This window comes from Cupressus sempervirens, chromosome 7 (assembly GCF_028749045.1).
Source record: "Cupressus sempervirens isolate cs-2001-9-10 chromosome 7, ASM2874904v1, whole genome shotgun sequence".
Lineage (NCBI taxonomy): Eukaryota > Viridiplantae > Streptophyta > Pinopsida > Cupressales > Cupressaceae > Cupressus > Cupressus sempervirens.
In genome coordinates this window covers 761794854-761818009 of record NC_143124.1, presented here as the reverse complement: position 1 = coordinate 761818009, position 23156 = coordinate 761794854, and the positions used below count along the sequence as shown (strand labels likewise).

The 23156-nt window shown below is 32.9% G+C and overlaps 1 pseudogene; it reads left to right on the top strand.

The window, feature by feature from the left end:
* LOC149549518 (uncharacterized) overlaps positions 1-23156 on the top strand; it is a 54396-nt pseudogene that overhangs the window by 20897 nt on the left and 10343 nt on the right.

The window sequence follows — 23156 nt, the reverse complement described above, 5'->3', positions numbered from 1 at the left end:
AGTTTAGTGTATCTAGCTTTTGTTTCCTAGCCACAGGCCTATCATTTGTTATGGCTTTTTATAGGTTGTTGCATAGGTTCTAGACTTTATATAAAATTATTATTTCAGATATGATGTAAAAACTCTCAGGTTTCAAGATCCCTATAAAACCTATTTTTCTTAATCAAAAACATTATGATAGCTTCTTTATCTTCACAAGGAAATTCAAGTAGCACATGGTATATTGATTCAAGAGCAAGCCAACACATGACTTACCAAAAAAATTTCTTTGATTCTTTAGATGAAACAAAGGGTGCAAGGATATTTCCTAGAGATGATTGTTCACATGAAATTGAAGGACTAGGCTCAATATCCATGAGATTCCATGTGATGGTAAAAAGTTGCAAATTAAAAATGTGAATCTTGTGGCTAAGTTAACTAGAAATCTTCTCTTAGGGAGTCAAATAAACCAACATGATTATTAAGTTGAAATTTATTTAAAAGTGTTTAGTTGTGAATATTAATGATGATTATATAATAGTAGTAATGAGAGTTGAAAGTGATGGTATTTACAAATATTTTTCATCTTTTGAAAAAACCACTTATGTTACCATGGGTTCCTCTACTAGTGATCTATGGCATTAAAAATTTGGTCACTTAAAACTATAGAGTAAATACGATTTTGTGTGCAAGAAAATAGTTTTGGTAAATCTATATGGATGGCAAGAAAATCTCAAGTGAACTTGTCCATAGTGATTCATGTGGGCTTCTGAATCTCAAATCAAATGGAGGATCTAGGTACATGTTGGCATTCATTGATTATTTTTCAAGGAAAGTATGGTCTAATTTATTAAGCCAAAAAATGAAGTGCTTAACAAATTTGAAATGTGTAAAGCATTTGTGGAAAACCAGAATGGGAATAAGATCAAGCAGTTAAGAATTGATAATAATATATAATATGTAAACAATAACTTCAAAACTTTTTTTTTTTAAATCACAAGATCAAAAGAGAAATGATTAACATATATACTCCTCAAAAAAAAATTTGTTGCTCAAAAGAAGAATATGATATTGCTAGAAATGGAATGATGCATAGTACAATCAAAATATTTTTCTTTGTCTCTTCGGGTTGAGGTTGTGAAGACTATATGTCTCATGTTTTAGATCTTCCACTACCTTTTTACAAGAAGAGATATAGGTTGTATGATTGTAGTGTGGAAGATGTATTCACAAGTAGAGATTTCATGTTTAATGAAGGTTTTGAGGATAAGGTAAAATTGTCTCTTATTGGACAAGTATCCATAGGTAATTATTAATCTTCTAATGCTTTCTAAACAAGTGAAATGCCCAAGGTGACCCCTAATTTATTTGAAGAATCTGGTTTATCTCCAAAGATGAAGAATATTCAAGAGATTTATCAAAAGATAACATGTAAATTGTTCTCTACTGATCACCTTAATGAAGACTAATGACCCTCTAACATATGATGAGGCTTAAAGAAAGCATGAGTGGGAATAAGCTATGCAAAGTGAATATGATTCTTTATAAAAGAATAACACATGATTGTGAAAGACACCTATTATCCTTCCACAAGGTTAGAATGAGCCACACTCTAAGAGAGGGAAATAGAGCCATTGATTTCATGGCTAACTGGGGATTGAATTTTTAGAACTAGAATCATATGTTAGCATTGGAATGCGTGAAAGAACTAAACAACATTGTTTTAAATGAATAAGGAAATTCTCAAGTATGGGGAAATGAAATGAGGGAGGAGAGTTCCCAATGATAAAAATTCTAAGGTTAGGAGTATTATTGGTCTCCAAGTTATGACCTTGTTTTTAATGCTACCCACTATGACGAAAATCATGACAAATTATATTCAAGGTTTGAATGAGAATTTAAGGGATACTAATTATTTTTACATTTTTTATCGATATTAAGTTATCTCTACTAATTTTAGTAAAGTCACCATTTTCATCTTAATCACTAAATTTTTGGGGGAAAGTAAAGTGATGTTTAGTTTTATGATAGACAATCTTAGAATTTATTCCAATGTAAGAAAAATATGGATTAATATTTAAAGTGCACCCTCAATTTATGGTATTAGAAGTATCAGTTAACTTATAATAATGACTCTTTTACTTTCAAAGGATGAAAAATTTCCAATTATAAAGTATAGGGTTTTTCGAGAAAAGTGGAAGCTTGTATAAGTGGTATTGTCTTTATTCTAAAGTATCAAGAGTATCATTATTCACAAAAAATGTACCTAAAATGAATCCTTTTTTCTCTGATAGTTTATGCCTTAATAGTTTGATTCATTTGGGTGGTTTTAGGTGTGAGTTGATAATGCAGAAAGATATTAATGAATAGGGTATTGTAAAGGTTAACACTAATATTGATCAAGGAGCACATTCTTTTATAAGGCTTACATTATGGGAGGGCCTCTAAAGAATGTGGAGTTTAGAAGTTATAGAGAATTACTACATAATAGAGATGTATAAAATTACTTCAAGAGGGTTGGTCTAATAAATACATTGAGGCTATGAGAGGTCATACCACAATACATTTGGTAAAGTTTTCCAACTCCTGGTACAACGGTTAGGTGATCATTAGAAGTGTCAAATTTGAGGTGACTCTTGAGTTGATAGGTTAATTGATTAGCCTTCTTTGTGAAGGGAAGAAGGTTGAGAAAAGCTTGGGGAATACAATAAATCCAAAAATAAATTCTTTGAGGGTACAAAGAAGCTATCCAGGCTAAAGTCTCATAACAAATATGAATGTTTATCACTTCCTAGTTCCTTTGCCATTGTCTTCTTGTAGGTAATGAGATATTTTACCCTAAAAGATTGTTTTACCACTTACCATGGTTACCACTTCTCACTCCTTAATATGCTATGAAATGGAAAGAAAAAGTTAATAGGTAATTTTTATGTACTCATCCCTAATTAATAACATTAAGAATGGTCATAACCTAGCCATTCATCAAGGATTTTTTTTTTCTTGCATCACAATGTTTTCTCCCACCTTCCAGATCTCGGTAGGTGTTTAACTAATAAGGAAAGTGGAACTCATCTTTCCCTAGGACCTCTATTGTTATAGAGGAAAATCAGCTACATAAAGACCTTAAAATACACCCATCTATGACTAGAGAAGCTAGTAATCCAAAGCCTAAAACCAAAATCCCTAAAGTTAATAACCAATCATTTTTAAAATCTTTGTTGTTTGAAACCTAGTCTAAATGCAAGAATGTGTCTACTAAAACTAGTCTAGCCTATACCTTGAAGAAAAGTAAGATCTTGAAAGAAATTTCATAGATAAACAAGCAAGATTTATATGGTTATATTGGAGCTGATGAAAGTGATAAGAAAGTTAGGGCTCATGGAGATAGAGTGGACTCTAGCTCTAGGGAGAGCAGGTTAGAAATATTGAAAGACAAGAAAGGGAAAAACTATAAGGAGTAGAGGAAAGATTAGACCTACAATAATAAAAATAAGGAGGCTTATGAAATTGAGGTTTTTGAAGAAGAGGTAAAGGAGGAAGAACAAGCTTCTTAGGAGGCCCATATTGAGGTTTATCTTGGGATCCATAATGATTTCCACATTTCCAAAACCCCTATGGATGAGGAAATTAAAGACTTAGTCAAGAACCTACCTTCTATTGATCTTAGTATTAACATGTTTAGAAAGGAGCTCAAAGACCAAATTATGGACCTTAATGATAAGGTGAATTCTCTCAACAACAAGTTTAATAATGTCATGAATGGTATGAGCTAGGTGTGGCCATGTCCACTATTTGTAGGGTCTAGAAAGAGATGTTGAGGATGATCGTCTATGACATTATCATGGATTAGAGAAAATTAAAGAGAGAAGGAATGTTGAAGGACAATGTACAGATGGAGATGAAGAGTGTGGAAGATGTTCACAACTGGACTGAAGATGTCAAGTAGCTAGTTGAAGATTGGGATAACATTAAATGATATTAGTGTCTTTGAGAGTTTTCTTTCTTTTTTGTTCATGTTATTTTTCTTCTTAGTTAATAGTTTATGGCTGGACAAGGTTACTATGGTCCCACTTATAATTTTAGGATATAGTTTAAATATTGATATGTTTAATATGACTCTCCTTAATGGTTGTTACTCTAATACTTGTTTAAATTCTAGAATTGCCAATTTTGTTATGGTTTATAAGTTAAACTCTGAAACTCAAAGAAACTTTCTTTTTTTAATTAATTTTGTTTCTATGGTGGGTCTCTAGGTTTTTATGTTAGAGATGGTCATTTATGTTGCTTGGCTATAATGGCCTAGGGCAGAAATGTTCTAGATTTTTTATTGTTGTTATTAAGGTCGAGGACCCTTATCCTACTTCCTTTACTAAAAAACACATGGAAATTAGTGGTTTTTCCCAAAGACAAGAATGTGGTGACCAACATTAAGTGGGTATATAAAACTAAGTTCATGTAATATGGGAGAATTGAGAAATAAAAAGCTAGACTAGTGAAAAAATGGTACTCTCAAAAGGAGGGAATTGACTTCATAGAAACCTTTTCCCTAGTAGAAAAGATAAGTACCATTAGGACTATTATAGCTTTGGCAACTCATTTCAAGTGGGCTCTCCACCAAATGGATGTTAAGAATGCATTCTTGAATGGTGAAATTCATGAAGAGATATATATGAAACAAACCAAAGGATTTGAAATCCTATGAAAAGAACATATGGTTTCAAATTGAGGAAGCTTTTATATGGTTCAAAGCAAGCTCCAAGGTCTTGGTATTCCAAAATTGATAAAAATTTCTAGATTCAAGGATTCCATAATAGTCCTCATGATACAAATGTGAATGTGAAAGAACTTAATGAAGGTGGAGTAATAAAAATTGTATTGTATGTTGATGATCTTATCATCACAAGACAAAATATGAATAAAATTAGTGATAGAAAATCAAATTTGAAATCTATACATTTGAGATTACAGATCTTGGTACACTACACTACTTGCTTGGGATCTAGTTATGGCAGAGAGATGATGAAAATTACCTCTCTCAAAGAAAGTGTATTTTAGACTTGTTGAGCATGTTTGGAATGTGAGATTGCATGAATGTGTCTACTCCACTTGCTCCAAGATTGAATTTGACCAAAGATGTGGAATCTGAGGATGTTGATCCTACTCTATATAGGCAATTAGTTGGTAGTTGGGTGTACTTCACCGATACTTGACCATATATTTATTTTGTAGTTGGTGTAGTTTCAAGGTTTTTGAGTTATCCTAAGGTTCCACATTAGTTGGTAGCTAAGAGAATACTGAGATACCTATACAAGGCACTTTGAGTCCAAATGTTTCTTATGCTTCTAGTGGAGATCTTTAGTTAGTTAGGTATTCAGATTTAGATTGGCAAGGTTGTGCAAATGATTGGAAATCAACTAGAGGTTATCTTCTTAGTCTTGGTTTTTGTCTGATTTCTTGGTGTAGTAAGAAGCAATTTCCTATTGATTTTTCTACTATAAAAGCTAAGTATACTACTTTAAATGAAGGAGCTAAGAAAATAATCTAGGTACAGGCTATGCTATCAACACTTAAACAAAATCAAGCAAGAGCTTTTCTACTTCATTGTGATAGTCAAAGTCCTATGTTATCCAAGATTCTAATGTTTCATACTCGAAAAAAACACATTGAGTTCTATCATCATTATATCAGGCATCTTATCTAGCAATAGGTGATTTATCTTCAATATTGGAAGATAAAAGACCAATTAACTGATAGATTTACAAAGACATTATGTGACACCAAGTTTGTATTTCTTAGAAATATTTTAGGCTTAGGAGAAGTCACATGACTATCTCTTGGATGTAGGTGAATAAATGGTTGTTAATGGGTACCTAACAAGGCTTTAAGCCAAGATCCATCTTTTCTAGATTATGGGGAGACATTTTAAATACTTGGTATATTTAATTTATGGGGGGATGCCACAATTGATTAATTATGGACTAAGTAGATATTATAGCCTTCTAATGTGCTCTTTAATGCAACTATAGGCTTCATGTTCTCAAAAATAATTGTCTATAAGATAGCTTTTATTTGGCACACAACTTAATGTAATTTTTTCTATAATTTTTTCTTGAACCTATCTTCATCAGTCCTCATAATTGAGTATCTTCCATTTTAGTGTGGTTTTGGTCAATCTAGAAGTGCAAAATTCTAGCAATTCTACAACATTAAATTTAAATCTTCTAATAAATGTAAGTTCTTTTTTTTGTAGGACAAATATAGTGGTATCATCCAAATTTATCAATAAAAAAGAGAAATGAAAATTAAATTTGTACAACTAGAATTCATACAACCTGGTATAGACTAAGCTAAGCCAATGTTTAGTTTATGATTTTTATATTTAGTTATCAAAACAATTATGTAGATTTTTAAAAATCATAAATAAATAGATAAATATAAAATAATGTAGATCTCCTCTTTCAATCATTAAGTCAAAGTCTTAACATCTGCAAGGACCACATTCACAAGCATAGACTTTGTTATACAAGTGGTCATCTAGCAAAATGATTTTTGAAGCACCACATTTTGCTTTGAAGAAATGATTGGATAGATTTTTAGATTAGAAACACCAAAATAATTTTTGATCAATAGTTCTTTACTATATTATATAATATAAAAAGGATTAAAATCCTATGCACCATAAAACTTCAGCCGTAGTGCATGAATTATATATGAATATATGACATTAATTCATGACTTAGACTTTAAGGAATATGAGGGAAGTGTTAGGTTTCAAATCATTTCCTTTTATTTCCTATTGTATTTTAGAAAAATACATGTTATGACTTGACTATATTCTAGTGCCGTCTCATAATCTATAATCTGATATTATGGAATATTGACAAAAGAATGAATTCTTAAGTGAATATGAGTGTTTTATAAAAATATGTGACAATCAATTAATTAGTCATTTCAGAAATTAGTGTTGTATCATACATAAATATATGATAATCTATGATCAAATATTCTAAAATATCAAAAAAAAAGTATGCATGTTCAAGTCTACTATCATATCAAGTTCTCCTGGTGCTCTAGGGAAAGATCGATGTTGACCCACAAGTGGTCATGAAATCATTGCAATATCTAAAGGGAATCTACTAGATTTGTTTTATTTCTTGCTTCTCATTCTATAATTTTATTTACATCTAAAATGTTTAGCTCCTCTAGATAGTTTGGGCCGATGTGTATTTAGTTAATACTTGATTTGTGTAGGGAATATAGTTGAACTTTTTCTTTTAATGTAAGTTACATTCCATATAGAAATGTTTATTGTAAATAAAGAACATGTTGTTACAAGAAATTTAAGAGCTTATTCTTACAATAAATTTGTTAAAATTAGTTTTTCTGGCTGGTATTGGGGGAGTTGGGCGTGATAGTTCTGGTGATATCTAGTTTCTATTTTTTATATACAAGGGTTACCATACTAATAACCTCATGGAAGCCCTGGCTATCTTGGTTGCAGTGGAACAGTGTTGTCTACGTGGCTAGAAAATAATCATTTGTGAGACTGACTCGCAGGTGGTTGTGAACTTATTGCATAATAGGAACCTTGTGCATGTGGATTGGCATTTGGCTATGGTTATTCAGTAGATCATGCAACTATGCAATTCTTTGGATTCTGTGTCCTTTATGCATATCCCTTATGAGTGGTATGGTGTGGCTGATTGTCTGGCTAAATGGGCCTCTGAGCAGGGGCCGGCTTGGAACATTCTTGATCCTAGGATGCTTCCCCTTGATTTATCTCAAAAGTTGGATCAACTTGTGGACCAAGATAAAGCTATGTAGTTCTCTTTATTTCTTGTGTTGTTAACCTCTCTTTGATATTCAATACAAATTTTAACCCTCTTTTAGTTTAAAAAAACAAAATTCACAAGGAACATACTGTGAATGCTGCATGCATAATATAGAAGTTGGATTGCATAAGCTATAGTGTTGTTGTTGTTTTAAATAAATTAAATTTTTATTTTTTCAAATTTAATAACTTTATTTTGTAATAATTTTTTTTATATAATATAACTCATTTTAACTCATTTTTTATTGAATATGAATGATTTATTTATCATGCATTAATTTAAGTGATATTCATAAAGATAAAATAGAGTTTTGAAAGATGAGTTTATACATATTACTATCTATAAATTATGAATCATTAAGTTCAACTAAAAAATCATATATTGTGAATTTTTATATTGACATGTATAAATAAGTAAATTATATATATGTAGCAAATCTATTGTGCATTATATAGCAAGAATTCTATAGAAAATACAATTCCTATCAAGGACTCTAAGATTAGACTACACTTGTCTAAGACAAATAAAAAATGTGACCATAACAAGATATATAGATGGAAGTCAATGTTCATTTGTTGTTACAATTTTTTTTTTTTTTTTTTGTTGGGGGAGGGGGGGGGGGGGGGGAGCTAACAGGATGATGAATAAGAAAAATAAACCTACATTTATTAACAACATATTAGATTTTTTTGGTACATGAATAATAGTCTACAATAAATTTCCTGCTCTACAACCTCTTAGCTTGATTTCGTGCTCAACTCTACAATCAATTCTCTTTGATTATACCTATTCTAAAGGGGTCTTGGTGAATTTTTTTCCCTCCTTACCTCCACCTCTAGCTTTGTCTAAGGACTAATTGTGGTTGTTGAAGTCCAGTCTATGCCTACTTAGGCTATTGTTAGATTGATCACCAAGGTCTCAACTCTTCCTTTAAGACTTTCTTTGCCCTCTTCTTCTATTACTAATAGGATTTCACTTGATAGTAAGATAACAAAAGATTTCCCTCTATAGAAAGAGGTACTATTTACAACCAAACTCATTAGAGAGGCCTCGAACCCTTTAAGAGTGACTTGCAAGGCTAAGGGATCTTGCTTTGTGAAGGGAACTACCATTAGAGCCCTAGATTAAATCTTGGAGGAAATCATTAATTATATGGAACTTACATTGTTAGGGATATTTATCCTATTTAGACCTTCTATTAACTAGCTCAGGAAGTGTGTTGCATCTAGCTAGTCTCTGAAAGGTAGTGTTAAAGTTAATGCCCTTGTTAGTGGTATGTTCATATTTTCATTTTTTAATAAAGATCTTATTTGTGTTCTCACTAATGTCCCTTGGACCCTGGGGAAAAATTCAAGGAATATGTTGGGGATTTGTAAATGGTAGCCTAGACTAGACCTTGTAGTGGACCTTGGAGCAATGGCCCCCACGTGGGTCAAAAACTACCAAGGCTCCCCATGGAATTTTGGAATAATGAGGTTTTTAAGGGAATTTCATAATCTTTTGTTACCCATTTTTTAGTCAATAAGATCAAGCAATCTAAATCAAAACTTCTCTTTGTGAGAATTTGTGTCAATGTCAATATGAAAAAGGATTTGCCAACCTTTGTTACTCTAGACTCCAAGTTGGGCTCTTATGTTCAATGGCTAGAATATAAAAAGGAAAGGGTCCTATGTTTCAAGTACAGAAGGTTTGGTCATATATATATATATATATATATATCCCCTTTGAAACAAATGACTCTACTAGCAAGGTACCTTGGGATGGTCTCATAAATCACCCTCCTAAAATCAACCCTCCTCTTAAGGGGGTTTCCTCTTCCATCCTAGCTAAAACCTTGTATTCATCTTCTCTTGAGAGATCAATTATGGGTTCTTTGGGTCATTTTCCCAACCCTTCCCAACAAAATATATTAGATGAAGTGGTCATAAATGCCTTGTCAAAGTCTATATCCCATGTCTTAATGTCACCTACTTCTTTGAATGGGATCACATATGACCCACACTTGTGTATTTTAGTAGTGTTATCTCCCCATGTCTTGCTAGTTTCTCTGGAAGATGTGGGTAACTTTCAAACTAAGGAACATACCTCAAACCCTTCTCTACCCCTTTTCCTTCAATTTATTTTGGCTAAGGATGAGAACCTTTTTGAAGAGTTTGAGTGGATGATGGTTGAAAATAAAATGATGGTGAAACAATGGACATTGGAAGAGATGGAGGGATTGTCAAGATTTTAGGGAAAGTGTTAGGTCCCACAAGCCCTACAAACAAGAATGATCTTGACAAGTTGCCTATAGTGGAAGGGACCCACAGGGGAAAAACTGAGGTTAGATACACAATCTGCTAAGTCTTTGGGTCGATTCATTGTGTGTTGGCTCCTACCTCAATTAAGATTTGTTTTAAATAAAAATCATGTCTTGGAATCTAAGAGGCCTCAATAGTACATTCAAACAAAACATGCTCAAGTGTGCCTTATATGAACTCAAAGTGGATATGATTCTTATTCAAGAAACCAAAAAGAATAAAATTGGATTTGATAAAGTTATTGGTAAAGTCTAGTCTAGTGTAAAGTGGGAATCGAATGACTCCTTAGGGAATTCTAGAGGTCTTGTAGGATTTAGAATAAGAACAAGATTTCAAGTACTCTACTACACTCTTCCCCTAATTCTCTTATTTTAGCCTATCAAGATATTTCTACAAGGTGGTCATAGGATTTGGTAAACATATAGGCTTCTAACAATAAAGATCAAAGAAACCAGTTCTGGGCATGTGTAGGATTATGGACAACCAAACTATACCCATAAGTGGTAGTATAAAATCAACAAATCAGGTTTATGTCAACTTGACATGCAATTTTTGACTAGTTATGAAGTTCATATTAAAAAGTTGTAATAGTAAAATCTATAGGAAATTGAAGTAATTGATAAACTACTAGGTCTTATCTTTAAAGAAATTAATTCAATCGGTCAAAAAATTCTTATTTTAATGCAGTATTACAAAGATTTCAAGACAAAAACAAGAAGTAGGCATATGTCTAACCACCTTAATAAAAATCAAATACTAAATATTTTTATAAGATTTTAGATATAAGAATTAGACTCATGCTAAGATGTGACACATATTTTTTGGTATTTTTATTCCAAGGAATTAATTAATTATAATTTTTTTGTTACAACATTTAAAAAAAAAGGCTTGTCTCTAACCAACTTAGCTAATTGAAAAAATTAACAATTTTTTTTAAATTTTTTTTTACTGTAGTAGGAAAAGCATAGAATACGACACATCTTTTATATTTTAATTTTCTTGAATAGTCTGCAAGTTATAGCTATTTTTCAATTGGTATGTAAATCAACACCTTATCTAGGTATCTTCATCTCAAAATAAGTAATAAATACTTATCAAACTAATATTTTCATAGCAATTATATTGCTACAAAGCTAAGAACTTCATCAAGAAATCATTTTTGTTTCAACGAATTTAGACAAATTAAAAGTCATTAGATACCTAATCAAAGTTTGGAAGTCACCTAAATAGGAAGAAATAACATTTTTTGAGTTGACCAACTAAGCTTGGCAATAGCCAAGCCTAATCAAATACTCGATATATCAGATACTCAACATATTGTCACCCAAACAATTTTTTTTCTACAATTGAATATAGAGTTATAGTTATATGTAATAAGTAGGTATACATTATATATTTAATTATATCATATATTTAGTGTATAATACATGCTATAACATATAGTACATATTTAATTATACTAATATTAAATTATAATATATATTATATTATAGTATATATATAGTATATAGTATATATTATATAGTAAGTTTATATAGTTTATATTAAATTATAATTATGTATATTTAACTATAGTATTATTATAGTATAGTATAGTTTTGATTCTATATTATCTATTTAATATAGCATATTTTTAATATACTATAAATATTTGTTGACAACATATGTTCCTACGACCCCTAGGGACATCTCATATGTTTGAATGGGTCAAAGGAGATCATAGGGTACTTTTTGACCCATTAAATGATTACAAATATTGCTAGGGGTTCATAGATACCTAAAGACATATCTCATATGTCCAATTGGGTGGAAAGGGATCATAGGGTAATATATGACCCCTTTCAAACCATTCGATGATAACATATATTCTTATAGATCCTGGGACCCTTAGGGACATATATAATATGATCAAATTGGTTGAAATGGTTCATGTAGGATACCCTATGGCCCCTTTTGACCCATTCAATGACAACATATGTTTCTAAAGGTTCTACAACCCATAGGGGCATATCTCATATGTTCAAATGGGTTGAAAGGGGTCATACAGTATCCTATCACATATTTCAACCCCTTGGATGACGACATGTATTCCTAATAGTCTTAGGACTCCTAGGGAAAAATCTCATATGTTTGAATGGGTCAAAAGGGGTCATAGCATATACTTTGACCACTTTTGACCAACATCTAACGATGTATACTATCATGGAATGGGTAAAAATGGGTCATAGAATACTCTATGACCAATTTTGTTTCGTTCAAATAAATGAACTATGTTACCATGGAAAAGGTTGAAAGGGGTCATATAATACCCTATGAACCCTTTTTACCTATTCGAACCAATAATATAAGTACTTAGGGATTGTAGGACCTCGAGGGATGTATGTTGTCATTGAATGAGTTTAAATGAATCATAAGATACCCTATGACCCCTTTTGACCCATTCAAACAAATGATATATGTCCTTAAGGGCCTTAGGGCCCTTAGGGATGTATGTTGTCATGGAATAGGTCAAACAAGTTCATAGGGTACTCTATGAACCATTTGAACAAACGATATATATCCCTAGGGACATATGTTGTCAGGCAATGAGTCAAAAGGGCTTATAAGATACCCTATAACCACTTTTGACTCATTCAAATTAATGATATATGTCTCTAGGGCTCTTATAATTTATTGTTGAATGTGTTGAAAGGGGTCATAGGCTACCTTATGACCCCTTTAAACCATTTAAATAAATGAGGTATGTCCCTAGATCTTTGAGGACTCCTAATGACAAACATTATCATGGAATGGGTCGAAAGGGGTCATAAGTTACCCTATGAACCCTTTCGAACCATTCAATCAAATTATATATGTCCCTAGGGGTCCAAGGGGCCCTAGAGATTTATTTTTTCATGTAATGGATTGAAAGAGTTCATAGGATACTCTATGATCCCTTTCAAGTAAGTCAAATGAATGAGATAGGTCCTTAAGGCTCGTAGGGCCCCTAGGGACATATGTTATTATGGAAAAGGTTGAAATGGGTCATAAGATACCTTATAAACCCTTTCAAAATATTTTAACAAATTAGATATGTTCCTAGGGGTCCCATAGCCCTTAGAGATGTAAGTCATCACGGAATAGATTGAGAGGGGTTAAAGAGTACCCTATAACCCTGTTCAACTCATTTGAACAAATGAGATATGTCCCTAAGGGTCCTAGAACCCCTAGGGATGTATGTTGTCATGGAATGGGTATAAATGGGTTATAGGGCACCCAACCAACCCTTTCTAATGATTAGAATAAATGATATATGCTCCTAGGTTTCTTAGGACCCCTAGAGACATATGCTGTTATGTAATTTGTTGAAAGGGAACATATGATAGCCTATGACCCCTTTCAACCCATTCAAACAAATAAGATATGTCATTAAGGGCCATAGGACTCCTACGGACATATGATGCCATCAAATGGGTCCAAAGGGGTCATAGGATACCATATGACACCTTTTGACCCATTTGAACAAATGAGATATATCCATAGAGCTCCTAAGACCCCTAGGGACATATTTTGTCATGAAATGGGTTGAAAGGGGTCATAGGTCTTTCAACTTATTTAATCACATTATAACTATCTCTAGGTGACCTAGGATCCATATGAATGTATGGTTTCAAGGAATGGATCAAAAGAGGTCATAAGATACCCTATGACCCCTTTTGACCCATTCAAACAAATGAGATATGTCCCTATATATTACTTATAATATATATATCATATAATTCCTAAGTTATAGTTATAATTACTATTATATATATATATATACTACAATTTATTTTACATACTATATAATATATTAAATTTACACTATATAATTACTATATATACTAAAACATATAAGTAAAAGTATAAAGTTGTGTCACCTTTCAGGCTAACTTACTAGAATGACTGAATTTGAGTATTTTAATCTAAAAATCAATTTTGTGCAAATATATGATCTTGATAAATTTATTCTAGCTAAGTTATTAATGGTCTCTCATTTTCAATTGAAAATGTCTATTAAATGCATGTTTTATATTGGTTTGTATACAATTACCAAAAAAATAAATTTAGTTTAGAAAACTAACATTTTCAATAAATCTTCCTATTTTTTATGATTTTTTTTAATAACATATAAACACCACTTTATAGAGCTCAAATTCAAGAATATTCTCATATAGATTTTATAGTGTTTTAATTAGATATAGTATACTGTAATTAAAAAAATCTATAAGTATGCAATTTAATACTTGAGAAGATGTAGATTTTGAGAAAGAAACAAATATTAAATCATAGTAAAAAAAATTAAAAATCACATGATGCTCTAGAGGAGAGAGTCCTCTTCTAGAATGTATAATTTTTTCCTTTGGTTAGAATATACTTATTTTGAAAGATGTGGTGGAAGATGAAAACTATCGATTTCAGGTGAGTTGAAATTTGAATCATTATAAAAGAGAAATTATATGTCTAAAGCCTTTTTTTTTTGTTCTAGCTATACATGTTGTGTATAACATAATATGATATCAAAATGAAATAAGTCTATTTCCATATAGTTTTGTGATGAGAACTAGACCCCTAATTTTCAACAATTTTCAGCAACTAAAAAGTTATCTTTAAAATTTAGGAAAATATATCAATTATTATTTCAAATAATTATCAAAAATTATAATCTTAAACTTCATCCATTTCTACATTTCATTAGTTTACTTCATTTTCAAAGTCTAAATAACAATACTAGTTTGATGTCATTGAAGGTGAATAGTTATACTTTTGTTAGCTTGGTTTGTGCTTTTACCCATATACTATATGCAATAATATATAATATAGTATATCCTATATACTATATAATACATAATATAATATAATATTATCCTATATAGTATATGATATAAACTTGTAGTATTAAATACATGCAACAATTTATATTTAAGAAGAGAATTAAAAGACAAGTTTGTTTATTTGTCACATTCTATAACAACTAAAAAGGAATAAACTTGACCAATTTAATTTTAATCACATGGATAAAGGAGGAGAGAATGTCAACCTCTCACTAAGTTTGAATCCAAACCCTCTAATTTGCATGGGATTCCTCTCTCTAAGTATAGGTAGCAAAGGATTGGGTACCTAATATATTAGATACTCAATATATTAGGTACCCAATTTTATTAGGTAATATTTTTTTTTTTGGTACTAGCAATGGGAGGAAAAGTCAACAGGATTTCTAGCACTCTTTTGGGCACTTTTGGACTTGTTTTTATTCACATCACCATTTTTTGGCCCTCCATGATCATGTGATACACTTTTGGTCTTCTTTATCAAGTCTTATGGGTAATAACAATACTATCAAACAGATGGTGGCATGGGAATTCAATTCTTCTCATTACCATTCAATGAAACTAGGAGGTAATGATAACTATTCTCAAAGTATGACAAACCCTAGGGAGTTCATTTGAAACTCTAGTCTTATTGATTTGGACCTTAAAGGGGCTCATCTCACCTAGACTAAATGAAGACAAGGTAATAGACTTAAATTCAAGTGATATTAGATAGATTTACCTTATCCTCCCACTAGAGAAACTTGGATGACTTTCACCTAAGATTCAAAAAAAGGACTCGATCAAATTGCAGTATTATTCTACTAGAATAGAATGCTCATAGAAGGGTTTCTTCCCCTTTTAGATTTTATAATATGTGAATCTCTCACCCACTCCTAAGGGATCACATTAACTCTTGGTGGCTTACCCCAAAATTGGCTTCTCCTATGATAAACTTATGGTCTAAATTGAGAGAGGTAAAAGAAAAAGTCAAGAAATGGAAGAAAAACTCGTTTGGAAATATCTATGAAAGAAAAAAAAAGACTGAGTAGAAAAAATGAAGCAAGTAAAGATTCCAATTGAAATTGATTATGAGGACATGGATCTTGAGAAGAAAGAAAGAATACGAAAGGGAAAATGGTTGAAACTCTCAAAATAGGACAAGGTGTTCTGGAAGAAAAAGTCAAGAGTCCAATGGCATAAGGAGGGAGACAAAATTACAAGGTTTTACTATCAATCAAAGTTGAAATATAGAAGCAAGAACATAATCAAATCCCTTATTCTCCCTAATGGCTTTGTTCTGACTGAAGAGGGTGACCTTAACACTAAGGTGATAAGTTATTTTCTAGATAGAGAATTTATTAACTAGGACCTAAATGATCTACCTAATCTCCTTGGTTATATTCCTTTTCTAGTATCAAAGGAGGTTACCTTTTCTCTTATAACTAAGGTCCATTTTCTATAAGTAAATGAGGAAAATTTCTCCTTTCATGCCTTCTAACTATGGGCCAAAATAGTTCACCCTGTTATTTTTTCAAGAGTATTGGGACATTGTGGTTGGTGATGTTTTCAAAGTACTTTGTCATTTCTTTAGAACTGGCACCATTGCAGATAAGTTGAATTATACTTATATAGTCCTCAACCTAGAAAGGAAGACCCTATCTCTATGCCAGACTTTAGACCTATAATCATGTGTTAATTGAAAGAATTGATTAATATCAATTCTACACAACCCAAGAAGAACTTGTTGGCTAATAACCTTTCACAAGAGAAGAATAATGGAGACAGAAGAAAAGTTGCTCTCAAATATGAAAAATGCATAACAGATAATGAAAAAAGTACAAGCCTCAACCTTATAAAGGTGAGATAGAAACCCTAAAGGAAAAATCTAGGTTACAAATTAATAATTAATAATTAATTAATAATGCACCTAAATGAAGCTTAAGTTACTATAGTAATAGAAACTTAATTAATTAAATCAATATGATTTAATTAATAAGCATAAATGAAAAAATACTCTAATAGCCCCCTTAAGCTGAACGCAAGGAGTAAGCTTACCTGGCAAAGCTATGAAAGAAAAAAAAAATGGGTCCTGATAACAAGGCCTAATCAGGTACCCAGTACAAGGAAATCTCTATAAAATAGAGTAAAGGAGAAAACCTAGTGGGAAAAACCCCTCTCCAAAAAGAGATGTAATCACTTCAAGAGACTCTCTCAAAGCCATAAGTATAATGCGTGACTTCAACCCCACCCCCTCCCCCCCCACCTCCCCTCGTGAGAGAGGTGTAGGGCCCATTTACCATTGCACCAAAAGCCATGACTGTTAGTGAACATGGAACACCACATAATTAACCACCTGTGGGCAGGGGAGCGCGTTGCATCACCCAACAATCTCCCCCTCGACGTGCATACCAGGTGCTTACACAGGTCAGGAAGGCACCGGGGAGATTTGAACCCATGACCAGGCCAAAACCAAGCTCTGATACCAATTGTGGGGCCCATTTTCCGTTGCACCAAAAGCCATGATTGTTAGTGAACATGGAAAACCACATAATTAACCACCTATGGGCAGGGGAGTGCGTCGCATCACCCAACAAGAGGGTTGAGGCTCCAAACCCCCCCTCGAATGAAAGAACCCCTAGATCAATGAACAAACCACTATGACTCCAATGCAGAGGAGTGAAAGTCAGTGAACACTATAGAGGGAACCTCAAAAGCTAAGGTGCCACTGGAAGACTGAGTTGATGCTCAAAAGAGTAGACATGAGGATCCTGAAAGGGAATCCCCAATGTAAGTGGTATGACAGGTGTGCTGACACTATCATCAAAGAGGAGATGAATGTCCTCTGTAGAATCCTCAACAATTGCACCTGGTGGTTTGATGAATGGAGCTAGAGGATCAAGAAGTGGTAAAGAAGAACCCTATTGAATAGAAAAGAGCTCAAGAGGAGGTGGCAAGGCAATCATATTAGTAGTCTCAAGAACCACATAGAGGTTCAAACAACCTGACTGTACCACATGATGCTCTCTCAAAGGAGGAGAGTCATGCTCTGGAAAAGGTGGACCAAAGTGTGAAAAGGAGTAGAGGTGAGTGGAAAGATCAACTATCCCTATAGCAATAATACCTCTTGTCATACTATCCGAGATGAAAACTAAATCTAGAGCAAACTTAACTATCTTCTCGGATCCACCGTGAGAAATCTAATAAATCGAGAGAAGGTTTCCAGAAAGAGATGGAACATACAACACATCATTAAATGTGCCATCTTGAATGCATAAAATGGCTTTCCCATAGACTATCATAACAATGTTATTCCCAATGATAATATGGGGAATAGGAGAAGCCTCAAAAGAAGAGAAGATCTCTTGAGAAGATGTCATATGGCGAGAAGCACCTGAATCCAGTATCCAAGGGACCTATGAGGGGGATGAGAAAGAAGCCTATAATGCATGACCATTTCCAAGATCCTATCTAGCTATAGGATTGATAGAAGAAAATTGATAAGCAGACCCCTGTGAGACAGAAGATGATGGAGAGGAAAGATTAATTTTCTGAAGAAGAGCTTGCAAATTTGCTATCTATTTCTCATAACCATCAAACTTCTTCTAATAACAAAGTGACTCATCATGTGTTCCCTTCTGACAATAGGAACATGTAGGTCTTTTAGTCTTACGTTTCTCCTTCTTAGAAGAAGATGGTGGGCTAGTAGAGTGTTGAGAAGAGGAATTTGATGTCTAATTTGGCTTTTGTCTACTCTGAGGTGGCTTGGAAAGTAATGCATGAGACTGTGAACCTATAAGAGAATCGATCTGAGTGAGCTTTGATTTCTCACGAGTCAACCAGGCATAGAAGGTCTAGAAAGAGGGCATAACATGTCATTCACCTAGAGCATCCATAGTGGAGTAGAAGGTTGAAGTGAAACTCTGATATGGACCTAGAAGCTTGGATAGTATTAGGAAGATACACTCATCATCTGACTTTTTCTTTCTAGCAACCTATAACATAGATCAAAGAGACTTGAATTTCATCAAGAAATCCTCAATATTGGTGAATGATTCAAGAATCAAGGAGGTAAACTCCACATCTATCAGTAGAATCCTGAACTGATTCATTATGCCAAAAAAGGTTGAAAACTTGTCCCACATAGCCCTGGGTGTATTCAAACCATCCAAGTGAAATAGTAACCCCTCTAAAATATTCATTGCAGTGAGGGCCATTGCCTCATCCATCTTATTGTGCTGCATAAGAAGCTCATAAGGTTTTTATAGGACTGGCTGAGCTGCATCTAGACATGACCATAACCCCTTTGCCACAAGCAATATAGTCATCTATCATTTCCAAGTATGGTAGGTGTGTGGTGTAAGGTAGGAAACATAAGAGTCGGCCATTGAGAGAAGAAGATAGAAGTAGAAGGGTCTTATTCTGAATTAAAGTATAGAAAATAAAATGCGCCTGCCCCCTCCCCCCCTACAAAAGATAATGATATCCCTCAAATACTAAGAAAAGAATTTGGATTTTGGATGTAGTGAAGAGGGAAATAGAAGTCTCTACTTCAATGCTAAAAGTGAAAGCTCAAGAAAAATCAAAAAGAAAAAAAAAAACTAGCACCATTGTCTCTATCTCTGAACCATCTTTTCAGCACTTCTTTTGGATTGGAAAAAGACCTCCATATGCCCAAGTTATGGCCAAAAAACCAACTGTAGGTCCAAAAAAGGAGCTCACTGAAAAATTATAGACCTGAGAAAAAAATTGACGGCCATACGGCCATATATGACATTCTAATGACATCATCACTAATAGTGCACTGATGTGGCAGTTGACTAGGTGTTGATGTCACTAGCTAACTGGTGGCTAATGTGGTAGTTGACAGGGCATTGACATCACTGGGTAACTATGTGCTGATGTGGCACCTCGAAATGCATGCTCAAAATTGTGCCAAAAAATTTGCCAAATTTGGCGGATCTCCAAAAATATCACCAAAAAATGCGGATCTCACCAAATTTAGTGCAGGAGAGGAAAATGTTTTTTTTTTTTCTAAATTAAAAAATTGCCAAAAAAGGCATCTGTACCCTTGGTACGGCTTTGTGCATGCGCAGGCCCTGAGAAGGCTTTCCTATTGACGCTGTTGTAGGCATATCATACTGACAGTGGTGGAGGCATACCTTGCTGACACTGTCATAGGTGTACCCTGCTAACACTGTCATAGGCATACTTACTAGGGTCAATGTAAATAAAAACTTTCTTTTTAAAAAAAATCATGAAACGAATGGAACAACTTTTTTGGAAAGTTGTAATAAAATTTGGAATTTGACTTCTCTAATTAATTGTTTTTTGCAATTTTTTTGAATAAAAAATGATTGCACGGCTCTCAAAAATGACATTACCTTAGAATGTATGCCAATGGTCTAGTGGGTAAAAAAAATTTACAGATTGCTCCAGTGACCAAAATAGGTCAAATTTTATATCAAAATTCTCTGGATTGATCCTCTGAATCCATTGGTGATGTCTATTTTGCCCAAGAGGCTTCCAAAAAAAGTGTATCCCTAGATCAAAAAAACAAAAAACTTTTGAAAGATCAAACCCTTGAAGCTCCAGAAAATTGTTCAAATCAAGAACAAGCAGCCACAGATTTGAGCTCTGATACCATGAAAGAATTGATTAATATCAATTCTACACAACCCAAGAAGAACCTATTAGCCAATAACCTGTCATAAGAGAAGAATTATGGAGACAGAAGAAAAGTTTCTCTCAAATGTGAAAAATGCATAAGAGATAATGAAAAAAGTACAAGGCTCAACCTTATAAAGGTGGGCTAGAAACCCTAAAGGAAAAAGCTAGGTTGCACATTATTAATTAATAATGCACCTAAATGAAGCTTAAGTAAATAGAGTAATAGAAAATTAATTAATTAAATCAATGCGATTTAATTAATAAGCATAAATGAAAAAATACTCTAATATTAATAGTGTCTAAAATTATCTCTAAGGTCATGGTTAATAGGTTGAAACCCATTTTTGAAAAGTTGGTGTCTAAAAACCAAAAAATAAATTTGTGGAAGCAAGAAATATAATGGATATTTCTATCACTATCCATAAGCTAACACATTCTATGAACTTTAACAATAAATCTTTTATGGCTCTTAAGATGAATATCTCTAAAGCTTATGATACAGGCACATGGACTTTTCTTGAAGTGATGCTAAAGAAATTGGTTTGAAAGGGAAGTTCCTTAAAATTATAATGACTTGTGTCATGGCTACAAAGTATGTTGTGCTTGTGAATGAGGATCCTTCTAGACTTTTTCCTTCTAGCACTGGGCTAAGGCAAGAGACCCCCTATCCCCTTACCTCTTTATGTTAGTTAAAGAAGTTCTAGGAATGAATTTGAGTAAACTCCTAATTAGTAATTTCCCAAGGTGAGTGACAAAAACTTCTAGACTCCTTCCCTCGATGCATTAATATTTTTTTGATGATATTATCTTCTTTGAAGAAACTCTTATTTTAGAAGTGGAAGGGTAGAAGTCATTGTTGGCTTCTTATGCTACTATTTTTTGTCAGGACATAAACCTCCAGAAGAGTAAATTATTATTCTATAATACTAATAAAGAAATAAAAGTTTTGATATACTCTAGTCTCAATTATGAAATTTCCTCAGTGCCGTATACCTATTTTGATCTCTTATTTTACTGGACTCAACCTCCCTCTTCTTTATGGAATAGTATGCTGGAGAGATTGCACACAAATATTTTCGGTTGGAAAGGGAAACTCATCATTTTGGGAGGAAACCTTAGCTTCACGAAGCATGTTTACAAAGTGTTTCTATATACATTATGTTCATGGTTATACCAATGAAGGTGGAAGAAAAATAAGAAAAAATACATAACACCTTCCTATTGAGAGGAACAAAGGAAAAATGAAAGGTGTGGCTAGTTGGATGGGAAAGTGTTTGTAAACTAAAATCTGAGGGAAGGATAGGCATCATAAGAATCAAGGAAATGGATAAATCCCTCATTATAAGTGTGGGTTTTACTCTTATTGAAGGGAAAAAAATAGGACTAAAATATTAAGAACTAAGTATATGTCTTATGTTCCTTCAGACTCCTTCCTAGATAATATCACCATTAATGGTTGTTCCCCTTTGTGAATAAAACATAAATAAAACTAAAGGGATTCTAAGGAGAAGTAGTAAGATGATTATTGGTAATGGTGGTAAGATCTCTTTTTTGTTAGAATCATGGAACGATTTAAGGATGTCTTCCCCAACACCCTCCTCAAGGACTGACTTATTAGATCTTTAAGGGATAAAATGGATCTAATTACCTAGAGTGGGACGAAGGAAAAGCAAGGTGGATAAATTTAATTTATGTTTGGGAAAGTCATATAAGTATGAGGAGAATCCCTAACATAAAAAAAGAGGATGTTAGAAATTAGATGAATTTTCTCTATAATCCTATGATAATTCAACCATGACATAGAGGAGATTTGGAGATATAATTGTAATGGTGCCTTCTCAATCAAAGGAATCCTCTTGTAATGGATTAATGGAGTTATCAACCCTCTCTAGAAGTTGGTTTGGATCTTGAGTCTAATACCTAAGATTAATTATTTCTAGTGGGAAGTGACACACAATAGAATTCTCACTTTAGATAATTGATCTAAGAGAGGTTTGATCCTACCTAACAGATGTGTTCTATATAAGAATGGTGTTGAGTTGATAGAGCATTTTTTTTTGTGTTTCCCCTTTTCTTGAACTCTTTAGAACCCTCCTCCATTATGTAGAGATCCAAAGTCCACATGATCTATCTTTAGAATAATTCCCCTTTTTCTCATCCTATTCTTTCTAATTTATAATTTTGTATTCTTCTTACCATGGCTTGGACTCTATGGAAATAAAGGAAAATTACAACTTCTATAGAAAAAAGTATATAGGTTTTATCTTTTCTACATTGTGAAGAGGCTTATAATGAAAAATGTTAAATTTTTTTGTATACCCCTTACCCTCGTTGATCTCAAAATTGGCAAATTTTGGACATCAAATAGAGTCTCTTAAATTTAAATTGGGTCAATATTTGGAAAAGAAAAGAAAATAAATGGTACCCTCTAGATATTTATTGACTAAAATGTAATGCTGATGTTTTTTCAAAAGGAAATCCTTGGATCTATAGGAGAAGGGGGTTCAGTGTGAAATAGTGAGGGACATATGATTGTTAGGATCTAA